Source organism: Centrocercus urophasianus, unplaced genomic scaffold, assembly GCF_019232065.1.
Source record: "Centrocercus urophasianus isolate 14NV4802_14NV808 unplaced genomic scaffold, USGS_Curo_1.0 seq_20, whole genome shotgun sequence".
Taxonomy (NCBI): Eukaryota; Metazoa; Chordata; class Aves; order Galliformes; family Phasianidae; genus Centrocercus; species Centrocercus urophasianus.
The window spans coordinates 18,866,170-18,883,573 of NW_024884756.1; the positions used below are offsets into that span (position 1 = coordinate 18,866,170).

The following is a 17,404-nucleotide window of genomic DNA, read 5'->3' on the forward strand; positions in this document are numbered from 1 at the left end:
GATCATGGTAGCTACAAACCTATCAGTCTCACATTGGTGTCAGAGAAGGTTATGGGACAGATAATCTCAAGATCTACCATGGATCAGTTAAAAGTCAACCAGGACATCAGGCCCAGTCAGCATGGGTTCATGAATGGTAGATCCTTCTTGACAAACTTGATTTCATTCTGTGACAAAATGACCTCCTTCATGGATGAAGGTAAGGCTGTCAATGTGGTCTATCTGGATTTCAGTAAAGCCTTTGATGCTGTCCCCCGCAGCATCCTCATGGAGAAGCTGGCTGCCCAGGGTTTGGATGGGTGAACAATTTGCTGGGTGAAATACTGGCTGGATGGCTGGGACCAAAGAGTTGTGGTCAGTGGAGTTAAATCCAGTTGATGGCCAGTCACTAGTGATGTCCCCCAGGGCTTGGTACTGGGGCCACCCCTATTTAACCTCTTTATCAGTGATCTCCATGAGGGGATTGAGTGAACTCAAGGTAAGCAGATGATACCTTGATCTGCTGGAGGCTAGTAAGGCACTACAGAGGGGGACCTCGTAGACTGGATCGATGGGCCAAGGCAAACCATATGAGTTTCAATAGGGCCAAGTGTTGGGTCCTGCATTTTGGTCACAATAACCACAGGCAACCCTACTGGCCTGGAGAGGAGAGGCTGGAAAGCTGCCTGACAGCTTGGTGTACTGATGGACAGTCAGCTGAATATGAGCCAGCAGTGTGCCCAGGTGGCTAAGAAGGCCAATGGCATCCTGGCTTGTATCAGGAATGCTGTGGTGAGCAGGACTAGGGAAGTGATCCTGCACCTGTACTTGGCACTGGTGAGGCCTCACCTCGAGTACCATGTTCAGTTTTGGGCACCTCAATACAGAAAGGGCACTGAGGTGCTGGTGCAAGTCCAAAAAAGGGCAACAAGGCTTGTGAAGAGCGTGGAGAATATTCCCTATGAGGAGTGACTGAAGAAACTGAGACTGTTTAGTCTGGGGACAAGTAGGCTAAGGCTAGGAGAGACCTTATTGGCTCTTTTCCAATATCTGAAAGGTGCTTACAGCAAGAGCAGGGTTGGTCTCTTCTCACTGGTAACAGGTGACAGGATGAGGGGAAATCGCCTCAAGTTGTGCCAAGGGAAGATAGGTTGAATATCAGAAAAGACTTTTTTACAGAAAGGGTTGTTAAGCACTGGAATAGACTCCCTAGGGAGGTGTTTGAGTCACCATCCCTGAATGTGTTCAAAAACTGTTCGGATGTGGTGCTCAGGGACATAATTTAGTGGTGGGCTGTTAGGGTAGTATGGTTTGGTTGTGGTTGAACTTGATGATCTTGAAGTTCTTTTCCAACCTGAGCAATTCTGTGACTCTGTGAACTATTGCAGCCTTTGCTGGTACACAAATTTTAGGGATATTGTAGGATTTTTGCTTACTTAGCAGTGTACTGAACTGGCACTTCTTTCTCTTGCATTTGTGAATATCTCTTGCATTTGTGAATATTGTGAATATATGTGTCCTTGCTAGAAAGAGGCTGTCAGCAGGATCTGAGTCCTTTGAGTTCCTTCTAGTTCTTGCTTTAGGTGGAGGCAACTGGAGAAATCAGTGGTGATGTTTCAGCTATAAGCAGTTGGAATAGAAAGCTGAAAAACAGCTTCTTTTAGGAGAGGTAGCTTACTGAGCAGTGCAGTATCAGCAAAATGCAAAGTACAGCTGATTGGTCACGAGGTGGCAGCAGTGCCCACATAAGAATTGACCTACCCGGAGTGGAGAGGAAAGAGCATTGCTCATTTTACTTCTCAGCTGTTAGGGGAGTAATTTAGACATGCTGTAGTATCAGCTAAGTTTCTAAGAGAACATGGACCTCATTAAATTCATCTCCCAGCTGTATCTTCATATTAGTTGCAGGAAATATATGATAACTTGTATGTACCCATGTACATATAGTTATTTCTTTAATTAACTTAGCATCTGGAATTACAAAATGAATGCGTGATAGCTTCCCCTGCACCATCAGCAATAGGTTGCTGAATGCCCTTTTGGATAACTCTTTAAAATTTTGGAAAAGGAGTGATTCTTAGGAAAAAAAAAAAAAAAAAAAAAGCTGCATGATGCTGGAATAATAAATTATAGGTCATTCAATTGCAGCATAAAATAGAAAAAATAAATTTTAGCTTGTGAAAATGCTGAATTATTTAGTTTTTAAAAGAATGCAATATTCATTAGAAATTTAAAATTCACTTAATTTTGCTGTTGTTTTAAGGTACTATAAAATATAAATATGTTTTATTATTTAAACCTCTTTTTTTAATAATTAAAAAAAAAGCTTTTGTAAGCAGAATTCGGTTACTCACACACATACCATGTAAAGATGTCTAAGAGGTCACTCTTGGAAAGGGTAATTCCTGCAATGGAAGAAAGAATGTCTAGAGCAAAAGATAAGGAGCTGGCATTTAGTACAAGTGCTAGGGCAGGTATTGCATCTGCTCTGTAGGATTTAAATTTTTCTTGCATTTACTGCATGTATTAATACTTTGCCTTGTTGCATTGAACTGCAGCCTCAATTAATTTTTAACATTACTTTTCTTTCTCATGACATAGCATTCTGATGTTTTGCTGCTGCCTTTATAGCTTGTATTTGCTTACAGTTTTGACTGAAAATGAATTCAGACCTGTTGGGGAAATCATGAAAGTGGGTAGGTGTGACTTGTATTTGTGAGGAAAGCATTCAACTCTGTAAAGATATTTCATATTACAAATAAATTAATAAGATTAAACAATTCTTATACCGTGGTTTTAAAATACTGTGTTGTAAATTATATATTTGGAATTTGTGCATGTATTTTCTTTGTCTCAGTAGCTCTTTATTTTGATTGTGTTAATCTTGAAACGAAGCCTATTCCTGGTTCTTCAGGTAATAGAGTTTAATACTAAATCTCTTCTAGAACTGACTTGCCTAGGAGGAACACATCTTGCCTGTTCCTGTGCAGAACTTACTTGAATGCTTATCAGTACTGATGTACAAATATGAGTGTTAACTCTGCATCTTGCTGGGCATTCTGAGTTTCATTAATGTGACTTCTCACTTGGGAGAGCATTGCTGGTGACTAGAAGAACTGGGGAAATGGCTGCTGTGAATGCTCTAAGCTCAGTGTAGTCTAACAAGCAGAGGACACTCTCCAAGGTCATACTTGTGTCGTCAGTAGAGATGTGGAAGCCTCCCTCATGCTGGATGGTGTTATGGTAGAAGAATAGTCTGCTTTGTTGTGGTTGGGTCAGGGCTGCATTACACCTTTGTTAAATTGTAACTTCTTGCTAAGCTGTTTTATAGATACACGCTTTAATGTGTTGAAGTGGTTTTCATTTTGGACTGAATGCTAAGTCTTCTTTCATTTGTGACTAGAATTGCTATATTTGAACAGAGAAAATGAGAAGCAGCTTCCAGAATTCCACAGTCAGTTTTTAAATCTGGTCACACTAAAAAATTAATTATAACTGTAAGTATTCTGTATCCCTAAAGGCCATGTGTCAATTTTGTGTTTTCTAATCCTGTTTCTTTAATTTTCAAAATCTGCTGCATGACTGCCACTTTTATGAAGTGAACAGGGAAAAGCATGGATCTGCATTTCATTTTATAGCTGTCTGAACTGTTACTAGTTTCAAAGAAAAAAAAAAAAATCAGCTCTGAGTAATAATTGGTCTCAAATTCTATTTTTCAGAAGGTAATATTGTTCTTCACTGTTAATAGAAGCTCTTCAGGTCTTTGAGTTGTAAGTTACTAGAAAAAAATCAGGTAGCATAAGAAGATAATTAGCATGAGTGATAGCAGCTTTTATTAAAATTTCAGTAGAAATAGCCTTAGTGATGGATTGAAACTCTAGCTCTGTGGTATATCTAATTTAGGGAAATGGTTCTGAATGGCATGTTATCCTGTAGAAGAAATTAACTATCATCTGCATATAGTGGGGCCAATATCATTACACTAGATTTCTTTTATGACTCTAACAGTACTGATACCACCTCAACAAAGCATCATTTGCTTGTTTCCATAATGGATTTAATCTGATGGATGCACCTTGCCAAAGGTTGTTGTTAATACAGCTGCGCTTCCGAGCTCTTCTTGTGCAGGGTGGTGCTGGTTTTACTTGTTTCTGCTCTGAGAAACAAAGCCTCAAACTCTGTTCATCTGACTTCCAAAACAAGTTGACTCTTTTTTTTTTTTTTTTTTTTTTTTTTTTTGCCTCTGTGTTTGAACTGAGGTCCTGAGTATACAGTGACTGAATTGAATCAGTGGTTGTTACGGAACTTGTCACCTTTCTAACACACATCATTACTTTGTCAATGCAGACAGCAACAAGTGATTTGCTAGGTTCAGCTTCACGTTATGAGATTTCCCACTGTGCTTTCTTCTTCTGTGTGGTAGAATAGGCTCTTCTGCCTGTCTCCATTCGTCTTGTGTTAGTTGTGATTGTGTATATTTTTGAAAATTTGTCAGGAAGGTCATGTGGAGAGCTGAATTGCAGAAAACTCTGTGAATGTAGGATCACTTAAAAGAAGTGCTGCCATCTGTTACTGCTTTATTGAAAGACTGATGGAATAACTCCAGGATAATTTTTGTTTTTGTATGGAGAACTTAATCGTTAACCTTCTTAGTTCTTAAAGGCAAATTTGCAAAAGTAAATAAATACCAGCACCAATATTGAGAGAAGCAGAAAGTAAATAAATTCTTCTGATTAGACCATATAAAGCTTGGAGAATTTCAGCTTACAAATTTCATGGCTTTTGTTTAACCCCAGACTCTTCCCACACACTCTTGGTACTGATGGCATACTTGAAATTTGTGGGCAGAATAGATTGCAGGACATCCTTGAGCACAGTGTTATTACAGGAGAATTAATTTAGCTAAAAGGTGCTCTTGGTTGAAGTTACAATTATGGCAGGCACTGGAAACTTCAATGTTTTAATCAGAATAGACATTTTAAGGGAAACAGAGTGGAAAGATGGATCATAGTAGTGTATATGCAAAGTCCAACTCCTGTTTAGCACCAAGAGTAGCTCCAGGACAAGATTATTCAAACAGTGCACACAAAGTTAAACAAAGTTATTTTCCCCTTTTCATACTTTACATACTATGTAACTCAACTGTATGACAAAAACTGTATCCTAGCTGTGCTGTCTAGGAGAGGCATAGACAGCAGAGGGCAGCCGTATCTATCACAGCACAGCAAGCAGGGCTGCCTCTAGGATGATGTACAAAGTCATGCAGGGTATAGGAGCATATGTTAGGAGCAGCTCAAGGTCTGCAGTTCTAAATGCTATATCTCTTGAATAAGTTTGGGCCTCTTTTTTTTTTTAGTAAAAAAAAAAATGTGTGCTTGCAGCATATATTATGATTGCAGGTTATACTACAGTAACTTTTCTTATGTTCCTGATCAAGCCTTATATTTCAAGTAGGACAGGAAAGAAATCAGTTTCCCCCTTCACAGGATATCTTCAAGCTTTGATCTTGAAGGTAAATAAAAATCATAGGGAAATCTACTAATGTAGATTTCAGAGAAGAATTAGTAAATAATTATTGATGTGACTGTATCACTGGTAGTGAAACCTATCTAGTAATGAGCTTTCCACTACAGAGTAATGAAAGCTGTAAATGAGGCTGTCTCTCTCTTCTTTCTTTGCTGTGTGGTTATTTTAAGCAAGTAGATGGCCTGGTTGGAGGAACACAGGTTAGCAGAATTGGAAAATGCAGATTAAGATCTCATGATCCATCCAACAGATAGCTTTTTATTAGCATTTCTTCATGTTGAAGTCCATTCATCTGAAGATCATGGAGCCATGTATTGGCTTGGATTGAAAGGGACCTGAAAAGACCTAATTCCATCTCTGTCTAATCTTCCTTCGTCTTTCTGGCTCCTAATTTACTTTGCCAATTTACCGTATTTTTAATTGTTTACTTGGCTTTTTTTTATTTCTGCAGATACCATCTAGGCCTTAGCATCTTAATTTGACTGGGGCAGGGGGAGGAGGGTATAAGTCTCTCTTGGCATGTATGAATTAAAACTGTGGCACTGTTGAACCATCTAGGTTGTAAAAGGCCTTCAAGATCATTGAGTCTACCATCAGTCTTACCTTCTAAGTCCTTTCTCTAAACCATATTCCTTAGTGCCATGTCTGCATGCCTCTTAAACCCACTCCGGGAGTAGTGACTCTGTGGGAAGCCTGTTGCAATGCTTGACTGCCCTCTCTGTGGAAAAAAGTTCTTCCTAATATGCAATCTAAACCTGCCTTGTGTAACCTCCTGGGATTACCTATCAGGTCACACTGTATAGCACAGTCAGGATTTCTTGTTTTTAGGTGAAGTAAACTTAATTTACTAATGTTAATTTAAACTTGATTTTGAAATTTTTACTTTAAGAAACAGTGCAATTCCTTTATTCAATTGATTGAAAATATCCTCCTTGGTACAGATACGTGTTCATGTCTGAAAGTACAGTTGTTAAAATAGAAATTAAAGGAGTAACTTATTTGCTGTTAATTAAAATTGGGTAATGAAACTTCATATAGTGGAAGTAATAAACAGAGAAATATTGTTGGAAAAACAGAAGTCATACTAAATTAGTAAACTGGCTCACTTACTATGTAATAAAGATTTCTCCAAAACACTGCTGTTTCTTAAGACAAAATCAGCTTAAAATTCTGGACTCGGTCTGGAGCATTGATAGAACATGATGCAGTATTGACATAAAACTTCTTGGTTTTGGAAGGCAGGATTAGGAGAGCAGGGAACACTCTACAAGATGATTCTGTGGAAAAATTAGTCTCCAATTTGAGTGTTGTCCTTTCCTGTCTTTAAGCAACATTATCCTAGAAAGAAAAGACTTGGTGAAAATGTGGAAGAAGGACTTTGGAGAGAAATTCCTCAGAGTGCAAGGGCAGTTGGTGCAAGCACCTGTATCAGTTTTTGTTTTCTCTAGTCATATAGGAACGTGCTCACTTCTCCACTCCCTCTTTGGCTTTGAATATCTTTGTTTTTTTTTCACGTCTGGTTTCTCCCCTGTATTCCATTTGTAACCTGTGAATGTTTCTAAGTGTTTGTGGCAGTTTTCTTAATTCATCGCTTTGCCTCCCTCACTCAGTTTTCCTCAGTGCCACATTCATCATTTGAGCATGATATTGCTTGTGTTTGACTAGTAAAGCAAACCAGTGATCGGTATCATAAATATTTAAAGCAAACTGTTTTTTGCAACAGACTTTCGTTCTTTAACCTGTACAGTTTTATTCATTAAACAAAAAGGGAATTCTTCAATAACTAGTAGAGATTTGGGGAACACTTATGCAATTTCAAATTATCTCCATGCAATGTTATTTCATGCAAGATCATTACATTTTTTTCATTTCTTGATGTTAAGGTAATGGTGTAACTAATTCCAGTAGTGAGTAGAACTGGTAATTTACACATTTTTGAAGTGTAAATAACTTTACACTGTAAAGTAATTCCTATCTTAAATGTCTTAAGTGTTGTTTTAATTTTTGCAGTCCTTTCTGCAGTGCTAAGGAGAAAACAAATATTGGTGAATTTGTATCTCTGACTCACAGTTTGTCCTTATTGACTTATCTCACTGAAGGTAATCATAAATGTTCCATAAACATGACATTGCACGCTTCAGAGCAAACAGCATTTTTGCAAGGATGTACTGGATAGCTGTAAATACATTAATTCCAGTAGAGTTGCATTTAATATTATTGAAGAAAAATAATGTGGGTTCCATTTTTGGTTTATGAAACCCTAACCCCAAAGTAAATATTTTGACCATTGTTCTAATATGAAATTTTAAATGGAATAACAATTTATGTCAGTGTTACCATATTTTGTGGTTACCAGTTACACTTGACTTTGGGATTATTAAAAAAAAAAAAAAATCATTTAGAAATTACTTGGAATTGAAGGATTTGATGGTCTTGTATTTTGTAGTGTAACATAAATGCAAGAATATTCACTACTCCTACTGACTCAGGGCATACAAACTAAAAAATGCTGATGATGCTCTCACCTGCTATGGCTGGGTCACCTTGAAGTACTGAAATTCAAAACTTTGAGACTTCAGAACATGAAAGGTGTGTACATCAAGGAGTGTGTTTGTTTCCTAGGAGTTCCTGTATGTTCTTCATTCAAAAGGTTCTGTTGTCTGAAGTATGGAATATACCCACCAGAAATGCCTAAAGAAATTCTGCAGGAACTGTAAAGCCTTCATTCATTGGTGTTCTCTCAATCTGTGCTTTTTACGTAAACATAAGTGTGGTTGTACAACATAGAGAAGTAATAATGATTAATTTGATGTAGAAGATAAATGGTAACTTCTGTTTATGTTCAGGGTTCAGTGCCTATTCTTTTCTGCAGGTATGAATTCTAACCATATCCAAGTTTCCATGATGTATAGTTGTGGGCAGCATAGAAGACTTGAAGCTCCCCAGAAAAGCAACAAACCTCCACAGATGTTGCAAAGGGAAGGGGCTTTATGTAGTCCTGAGTGATGGCTTGTACATCTCAATTCTAATTCCAAGTTGAGAGTTTAAAATTAGCATCTGGACCCAAAAGGTTGGAATTATTGTAGAATTACTTTCTATGCCATGTTAGCTGCTTGCTGGCAATGTCTTAGGCTATCCTGCAATTAAACAAACCAAAAACAAGCCTAAAAAGCTCATTCCTGAACATGAAGCACTTGAAGTTAAGGCTAACTTCTTTTCTAAGTGGGGACAAAAAACCAAACAAAAGAAAAGAATCACAAATTAAAACCACGGAAGATTTTTCCTATATTGTAACTTGTATTATTATACAGAGTGGCTTAAGAGGAAGGAATGCAAACGTCAAAACATCAAGTAACTTTAATATCTTACCACCTTCTAGTTCTTACAGACTAGAACTGCTCGGGTGTTATTTTAGAAAGGCAGTGGTACATCAGAATAAAAATGAAACTTTTCAAAATAATGAACTCAGGGGAACTTAATAGCCCACAGCGAAGGGATTTGGGCGTTCACAGACATGAGAGATGGGTTAAATGAGGACTAGCTATCTCTAGAGGAAGCATCTTGTCTACTGAACAAAGGATGATATATACTTGTGGGAATTCAGGCTCTTGTTCCTCAAATTCTTTTTGCAAAAATGTGATTACAGTGTAGCTGTTATGCAAAAAGATTAATGTTATTCTGTGTGAAAATATTTTATAGAAAAGTGAATTCTCCAATATCTATCTTTTACTTCACATCCTGAACTGTGATTAAATTTAGAACTGTTTTAAGTAAAAGGTTAGTGCCGTGATTGGATAAATGTGATGATAAGCTGGTTTCCTTCATTGCATTGGAATGCAAAAATATGCATAGGTATAGAGAATAAAATTTGTTTTTGTATTTTAGGAAACATTCAGGAAAGGCTTGCAAGAGAGCTGAAGGCATAATTTGTAAAACCTGATTGTGCTACAGGCTTAAGATGTTCACAAAGGGAACTGGTCTGTTTTTGAGAGAAATAAATACATATTATAAAATGTGCTGAAACCAGAACTGTGGTCTATAATGGGCTACTTCTAGTGTGTGTGTGTATATATATATATTTTTTTTTTTTCTAGTAAAATAACAGGAGCAATTGGCATGGTAAATTCTTTATGCTGAAGTTGTAAGAGAAGTGAAGCTTTTGAGATTTGTGATATATATATATATATTTTTTATTATTATTATTTATTTATTTTTATTTTTTTTTTTTTAAGTGGAAGCAGCGGAAAGGGCAAAACCAAAAAAAGCTACCTATCCTGTCTGTTACCAAATAATACCAGCACTTTTTAAAGCTTATATTTTTTATAAAAACTACTAATCTGTTTAACAGTGATGTCCTTTCTCCTGCAAAGAACCATTACTACAATTTTATGGAAAGATTAAGGCTGGCATCGTTTGATGGGGTTCCTCTTTGCTTCAAGTAATAAACTTGTGTGCTGCTATTTAATGTTTTCTTTTATTATGTTAAATAGCAACTGATGGATCCAGTTACTATTGGACCTGTAATACATACATTGTGTATGTCAGATTAATGTTATTCAAGTTGTGTGGAATAAGCTGCAGTTCTTTATGTAGTTTCTTGAGGATCATTGAACAGTTGGAATTGGAATCCTTTGCATGTATCTATATCTTTTTAAGAAATAGGGAATGTTTAAGATGTACTTTCTGTGGCTGAGAGATAGTGATGATCTTCAGTGTTTGTGCTCCAGGAACCACTGAAAAAGTGTTGATTCTGACCATCACTTTATAAAGTTTCAAAATTGCAAATGCTTGAAGTTTTCCTAGCCAGTCTTCTCTCTGAAATTTGATTGAGGCACGTAAGCACAATTCTGCCAAGACTCTTTATTTCTGTTATATTTATATATTCTGTTATATTTCTGTTAAATAAATGATTCTGTATCAGGGAATCTTTTTTGAACATACCAGAAGTGCAAAAAGTTGCTTATAAATACACTTTGTCAGCTTCTTTTGGAATTCCTTTTGGGGTGCTTTGTGTTTATTCATGTTGACAGGTTCCCATCTTGTCTTCAGTCTGTGCACCTTTACGATCAGCATTAATTCCCTCTTTTCCTGTCACCTCTTTTACTGAAAGAATTGGGGTGTAATTGATGTTACCAAAGGATGAAGAGGCAAAGTGCTGGTTACTCCCACACTTGGGAAGCTTCATGTGCCAGGTCAGGTGATGGTAAGCATGTGTTCCTAGCTTATGTCAATTGTTTTGGAAACTTGAGCTTATTTTTTTCCTTAACTATAGAGATTTAGTGTTGTTGTGTGGTTTTTTTTTTCTGTGGCATGTTTCACTATTCTTGAATCCAAAAACTTCTATACTTCTGTATGCTAGAAAAGCTACTTGAGATGCTATTTTGAAATGTAGCTTTTCCCTGCCATTGCGAAAGTTATTTGAAGTAATGATGATAAATATTTGAGTGTAATTGGTGTCATAAATACGGAAGTGTTCTAAAGTGTAAAATTTAACAGCATGATCTTTGTAATAATAATTTTCTGAATGAAAATCTTAGAGCCTTTCGATACAAGTGGAGAGGTACTATCACAAGGAACAATCCTGTAAGCACTTGTGCCTTTATGTAGAATCATTTCCTCTCCAGTGTGCCCAACAATTGTTGACTGGGGGGTATTTTAACCTTAGTTTGAGGTATGCTGCCAGACCACTGCTAACTTCTTTCACTTTGATTTTCTTCAAAATTTCACTGAAATTCAAGAGAAAGTGAATCAGCTTTCTTGGAATAGGTGGAGCATTTAGTTCAGCAGCCCTAAGGAGCACTGTCTTGTTTTTTGAACTGATATTTGTTTTGCATTTCCTGCAGCCATGGCTGTCATGTGTATGCTATACCTATTAACTAATTTTCTGCCACAGAAGTGGTAACCATCTTGGAATAGAGAGCAGAGCATGCAGGAAGTCTGCTGCTGGTCAGTGTGTCTTGAGGTGAATGTCTGCCTCTGGAAGAGGGAGAATTCTGCAAGGACTTTCTTTTCTTTGTCTCACAGTAAAATCTTGGCTCTTACTAGGATAGGATGCAGTAAATGAAAAACATGTATAAATAACCAAGTTGTCCTGCTTGCTCTCTAGGGTGCATGGGATTGTGTGTGTCTTGCATACATACTAGCAGCTGTAGCTGAATGGCATCAGTGTGAAATAAGACAAAATTTTGTCGCTAGAAAAAGCTAAGCTATCTGACTTCATGGGATGTAATATTTCCAGAAGAATATTTCCAGTAAAAATTCTAGAATTTAGTTAAAATTATTAAATAAGTAAAATTTCATTCTGTAGAAATGCAAGTGGAAAGGTTAGTACAGCACTGACTATTACATAGCTAGAAGTTAATGATCGCGATTATGGTTCCGCAAAGACTTCTTTAGGTGTGAAGTGAGTCACGTCTGCACATTTGCCTCCCTATAAGAATTTAGGAGCAAATTGCTTTTGTGATCTAAGTTACCTGTATATCGAGCATGATAAACTTCCTTCTGTGAAACTGAAATGTTTAATGCGTGTTAGGGCTATATATTTTACGTACACTAATGCATCTTGCTTACTATATGTTCAGGTTACCTCTTCTCTTTTTTGAGTAAAAGATATAAATCTGACTAGAATCCCACCCCAAACATTCAGTTATCATAGAGACTTCAGTAGGAATAGCTTAAATAATTGAAATACTGGAAAAATCAGTATTAGTTCAGTAATCTTTCTATTGAATGGGAAATAAGATGAGATGCCTGAAATTACTCTTACTAAACACACTAATTTTATATGTGATGTAGATGATGCACTGTGCCATGTTTGTAATGCAGTAGCTTTTTATGCATGTATGCATTGGTATCTCATGGTGTGTCATTTTTGTTTTCAAAAAATTAGATTCTGGAATAAAATACTAAATGTGTAAGTGGGCCAAGTTCTTTGCTGATTTGAGGAGCTGTGAATAAGGAAGTAGAGATCTTAACATTTAGAAAATATTCGTTCCTTTCCTTGTCCCATTGCAACAATTAACTTGTGAAGAGACTGCAGAAGGAAAAGAATTAGAGATGAATAATAGGTTCCTCTTTCCCCAGCTTCTCTAATATCTACTTTCAGCGACTACATGAGTGCTTAGAAGACAACATTTTTTTTTTTTTTTTTTTTAATTTTCTTGTGTTGTACCTTGGTTTTTATCAAGCTTTGGGGAATGTAGGCAGTTTCTGCATTCTGTTGCTTGAGATCTCTCTGGAATGCAATTTTTGAACAAATTTTTGATTATCAGAATTTGTGGTTACCATGTTCAATTGCTTAAGCATTCTGTGTCCTGGAAAGCTTATGAATATTATTGTGTGTTAGGAATATTTATCTGTATCCTCCTTTAAGAGGATGAGGACAAATAGCTTTGCCAACATAATTTTATTCTGTCTTTATGACTCTGATGTATACTGGAATAACCACTAACTAGCAGCAAGGGTGTAGACAATAATAATTTTATATTTAATGTTTTTGTGGTAGTCATTTCTTTTCACTCATTATTCAAGCATGCTTTGTTCAGCTGGTGTTCATATTGTCTCTTTTAAAGCTGTGGTGATTTTGATGGTAGCTTGTAAGTTTTTCTTCATACAAACTGTTTTTAGTTACAGTCCTTAACTGCTTCTCTGGGTGCAGTTTAAGTGCCAGTCATTCAAATTTTTTTTTTTTTTTTTTTTTTTTTTTTTTACTCCCTATGTGCTCCTTCCAATTTCTGAAATCTGTTTTCTAATACATGTTAATTTGTCTTTGTTAGGCTCAAGGCTTTTGTTGTTCTCTTTGTTAGCAAAAGTTATGAATTAGTGTAGTTCTATTTTGGAAAGAGCATTTAAGTTTTTTTTAACAATAAAACTCAAATTAGAATTGCACATGTTTTTACTTGTTTTTGCTTCCCTCTGAATTATTTACTGAGAGAGATAATCCTTGCATAAAGAGCCATCAATGCTGTGTATTTTGACTAAAGCTGTCGGAGAAATTGCCATTGTTTAGCTACTGCATTCCTTGTAAATAAGGAATGCAACATTCCTTATTTTTGTAGGGATATAAAATTTGTTTTGGTTCATTGTTCTGTCTCAGATTTACTTTGTGAACATGGATAAATCACTGCATTTGTTGGTTTATTTCTTTCCTTTTGTAAAATGAGAGGTTTGCACAGAGATAAGGCAAATAGAATGTTCTGAACTGTTGTAACGCTGTCATCATAGGGGCTAAATACAACTATGCTTGCTTTTATCAGTCTTGCAATAGAGAAAATCCAAGTACTTAAAATATTCCAAATGCAACTCCTGCAGTGTACTCTTGCTAGGACCAGCATTAAGGTTGTTGTTATTCACCTTTTTTTCTGCACTGAGGTTAATGTACTAAAGCAGTATGTTATCTGAGGCTGGTTGGTACTTGTGGATGTGAAAGGCTTTATCATACTTCCTTTGACCACACTGAAAGAAAGATCACCTGCATCACAGTCTCAGAAAAGTGTGGCAACTACTTAGTGGTGATGGAAGAATCTACTAATGGTTTAAAGCTATTCTGCTTTGCACATGAAAGTTGCAAACAAGTGTTGGTCTTGTCCAAAGAGCCAATGCTTTGCTGAGGAATGGAATGTGATTTGTTCCAATCAGATGGTAAGTGATCTCTCACTAGTTTTCTTACAGGATAGCATAAGGAGGTCTGTTTTAAGTGATACTAGCCTAGAAACAAAGTTGATTTTTGAAGTGATGGATGTAGAAGGGGGGGGGGGAAAGCGGGGAAAAAGAATAAAACAGTCTGGAAGAGAATGAGAATATGGAGAAATTCAAACTACCCACAGTCCAATGGCTGATGACAGTTGAAGACAAGCATCCATTCTGATGCTGTTGAACTTCTGTGAATTTCACCAATGACATGGATGACTGGAAAGTTGAACTATAGTCCACTGACTATTTCAGACTTGCGTAGGTCTACAAAGGTGTCTTCTCTCCAGCAGATTGAATCATGGATTTGTAATTGTGATAGAAACTGCGGATATGTTCCTAATACTTCCATTCCCACCTTCTCTCCCCCTCATCCCAAAGGACAGGAGTTTAACACAGTACAGATGAAGAATATATTGTATATATAGTTCATGTGAATGAAATGCCACACTTGATTTTTATAAGATAAAATCAGATGATCTTGATCTGATCTCTAAAGGGTGAAGTATCATTGAATCTCATTGAAAATGTTGATAAATAGGGCACACAATATGGATTTATTTGTTGATTATTGTGTGGTATACTTTGAGGCAGTACTCAAGTTATGTTTTCAAATTATACTCATCTTGGATACTGAATTTCTTTTGTCCCATCTTCAGGCTATTTTTTACCTCCCAGGATATACCGGAAGATAGGATAAATGCTTCATCTCACATACACTTGACATTGTTCACTCACACTGGTTTACCTGTAGCAGTTTATTTTGAGAAGAATATGTAATGCTTAAGATTACCTCCAACATGCATTTCAGAAAAAATACTTCTGTAGAGAAGAAGCTGGTAGTCAAATTCTGTCAGAAATACAAGAGATTCTTTAAGTAGAATTTTAGATGGCCTGTGAGGCATTCATCATGTTCCACTGTCTGTGAGTTTGGGTAGGGTATCCTTGATATTTGAAAATATTTTGATGTTGTTATTGCTGCCAGTATGTGTGATCTCTTTAGATCTGCAGCTGCTATAACCATTTTTTCCATATATTCTTGCAGTGACCCAGAAAGATTATTGTGAAAGAACAGATGAATATGTTGTACATGGGTGAACACAGCTTTCTATAGCTATATATTTTATACACTTCAGATAACAGTCAAGTGTTCTTTTGCCCATCAGGTTCCCACAAGCTCTTGTAATCACTCCTGTTTTGGCCCACTACAGTGTTTTTTAAATGAACTTTTACAAGCTGCAGAATTTCAAAGAAGCTTATGCTGCTCACTACCTAGGGAAAGAATCTAAGCTTTACCACAGAGGATTGCAGTTTGATAGGAGAAAATAGATGACCTTTCCCTCCTCTCCCCTGATGGGCCATGCTGTAATGTTTTTGATACAGATGCACACCTGTGACACAGATCCCTGCTGTTGTACTGTGCAATGTGAATGTTTTACAGGCTACAGTTAGTACGTATGTCTAACTATTCTTCATCAAAATGTTTCTATTACACACCTGTTTTTGTAGAACTGAATGTAAATGGTCTTCTCCTGGATGACTCATGACAGTACAAGAGGAAGTGGCCTCAAGTTGTGCCAGGGAGGTTCAGGTTGGATGTTTGGAAGGATTTTCTCTCAAAAAGAGTGGTGAGGTATTGAAACAGGCTGCCAGGGAAGTGATGGAGTTGTTATCCCTGGAGATGTTTCAGAAGAGAGTAGATGTAGTACTTAAGGACACAGTTTAGTAGGCAATATTGGTGCTAGGTGAGTGGTTGGATTAGATGGACTTGGAGGGCTTTTCCAATCTTAATAATACTATGATAACAAAACTTTGTGCGATTGTCATCTAGAAAAAATACATAGGTTGCTCTGAAAGAAATGCCACCTATTTATTTCCATGGAAACTTCTGCAGATACTTATACTGTTTGGCCTCCATAAGTGTTCAGCAAGCATCAGGGAATGTCAATGGGTGCAATTTTTGTTCCATGCAGGGGAATTCAGCTGTGCTTATTCTGTTGTAGGTACCAGGGGAATAAATAGGAAGTGCTAATTTTAGAGCAGCCTGCATGGATAGGTATGTCCCTATTACTTTTGGGAATTTACAATGCTTTCTTAGCACAGATGATATTGAACTGTTGTCTGAAGTTCATTCAAATAGGGACAACTACTGAAAATGGTATTTCAGTTTCTCATGTTGTGCCAGCTATAATGCCTGTGCCAGCTAAATTCAGGAGCTGATTTGGTTGGAAGCTAGCAGTGCTCCCTACTAATTCTTTGATTGGGTCTTTTGGTCTGAGAGCGTAAATGAAAGCATAAACTGTTCTGGTATGTCACAATGTGCTTCATTGTAAGGGGTGAAAGTAGACAATTTTGAGAATCCTGAGGCAATCCCAGTTTCTTTTCACTGCCTCCCTGCTTAAACAGCCATTAATGTTTGACATCAGCTAGGGCTATTTCAATTTGTGAATCTTGCAGAGAATTTGTTCAGAAAAGAAAAAGTCAGTGTTTGTCCAGGAGTGATAATTAGAATCTTCTCAGTGTGCAGCCACATAGGTGCCAGGAGATGTAGGATTGTGCAGCCCTGGTGGATGTCCCAGGACTATCCATTGACGCAGTGTGATAAACTACTAGATTATCTCAACTGCGTTACTGCCTTATTTTTCATCCTGCAAGATGTTTCTCTGGCTGCTCCATATTCAAAGCCTAAAAAGCTTTGCATACTGTAAATTTTGTTCCTTTACTTTTTGCAGTGTGTTTTATTTCTTTGCTGTTTTTAAAATGCAAGTTGAGGATGGTAAAATGATAGCATTCTCCTAAAATACTTCAATGTTATTACTTATATGCATTTTAAAAAATGTGCTCTGAAAAATGCACTGAAAATCTGAAAAGATACTGGTATTAAAGAGCTGATGATAAGTATGTATTACGACATAAACTTAGTATCATTCCATTAGATATGTGATATTAGTGATATAGATTTATGATGGAAGAAAGAGGGAATTGATTTGAGATCTGAATAGATCAAATATTCTGCTATAGCTGAAAGTACGATTTTCTTTGAATGTGTGTCCTCGTGGGAAAGAGTCTGATGGATGAAAGACAAGTCTAGACTAATGTTTTTCTGCCTTCAGACACCTTCCAAGAAAATCATTTCTTCTAACATGGTATTTTATTTTGAAGTAACTTTCTTTTCTTTGAGCCATTTGTTTATTGCTTATTAAAAGGCAAT

At 36.7% G+C, this 17,404-nt stretch overlaps 1 protein-coding gene across 1 annotated transcript in view; it reads left to right on the plus strand.

Annotated features, from left to right (window-relative positions):
• Nucleotides 1-17,404, plus strand: part of STK39 (serine/threonine kinase 39) — an 87,059-nt gene that overhangs the window by 30,916 nt on the left and 38,739 nt on the right.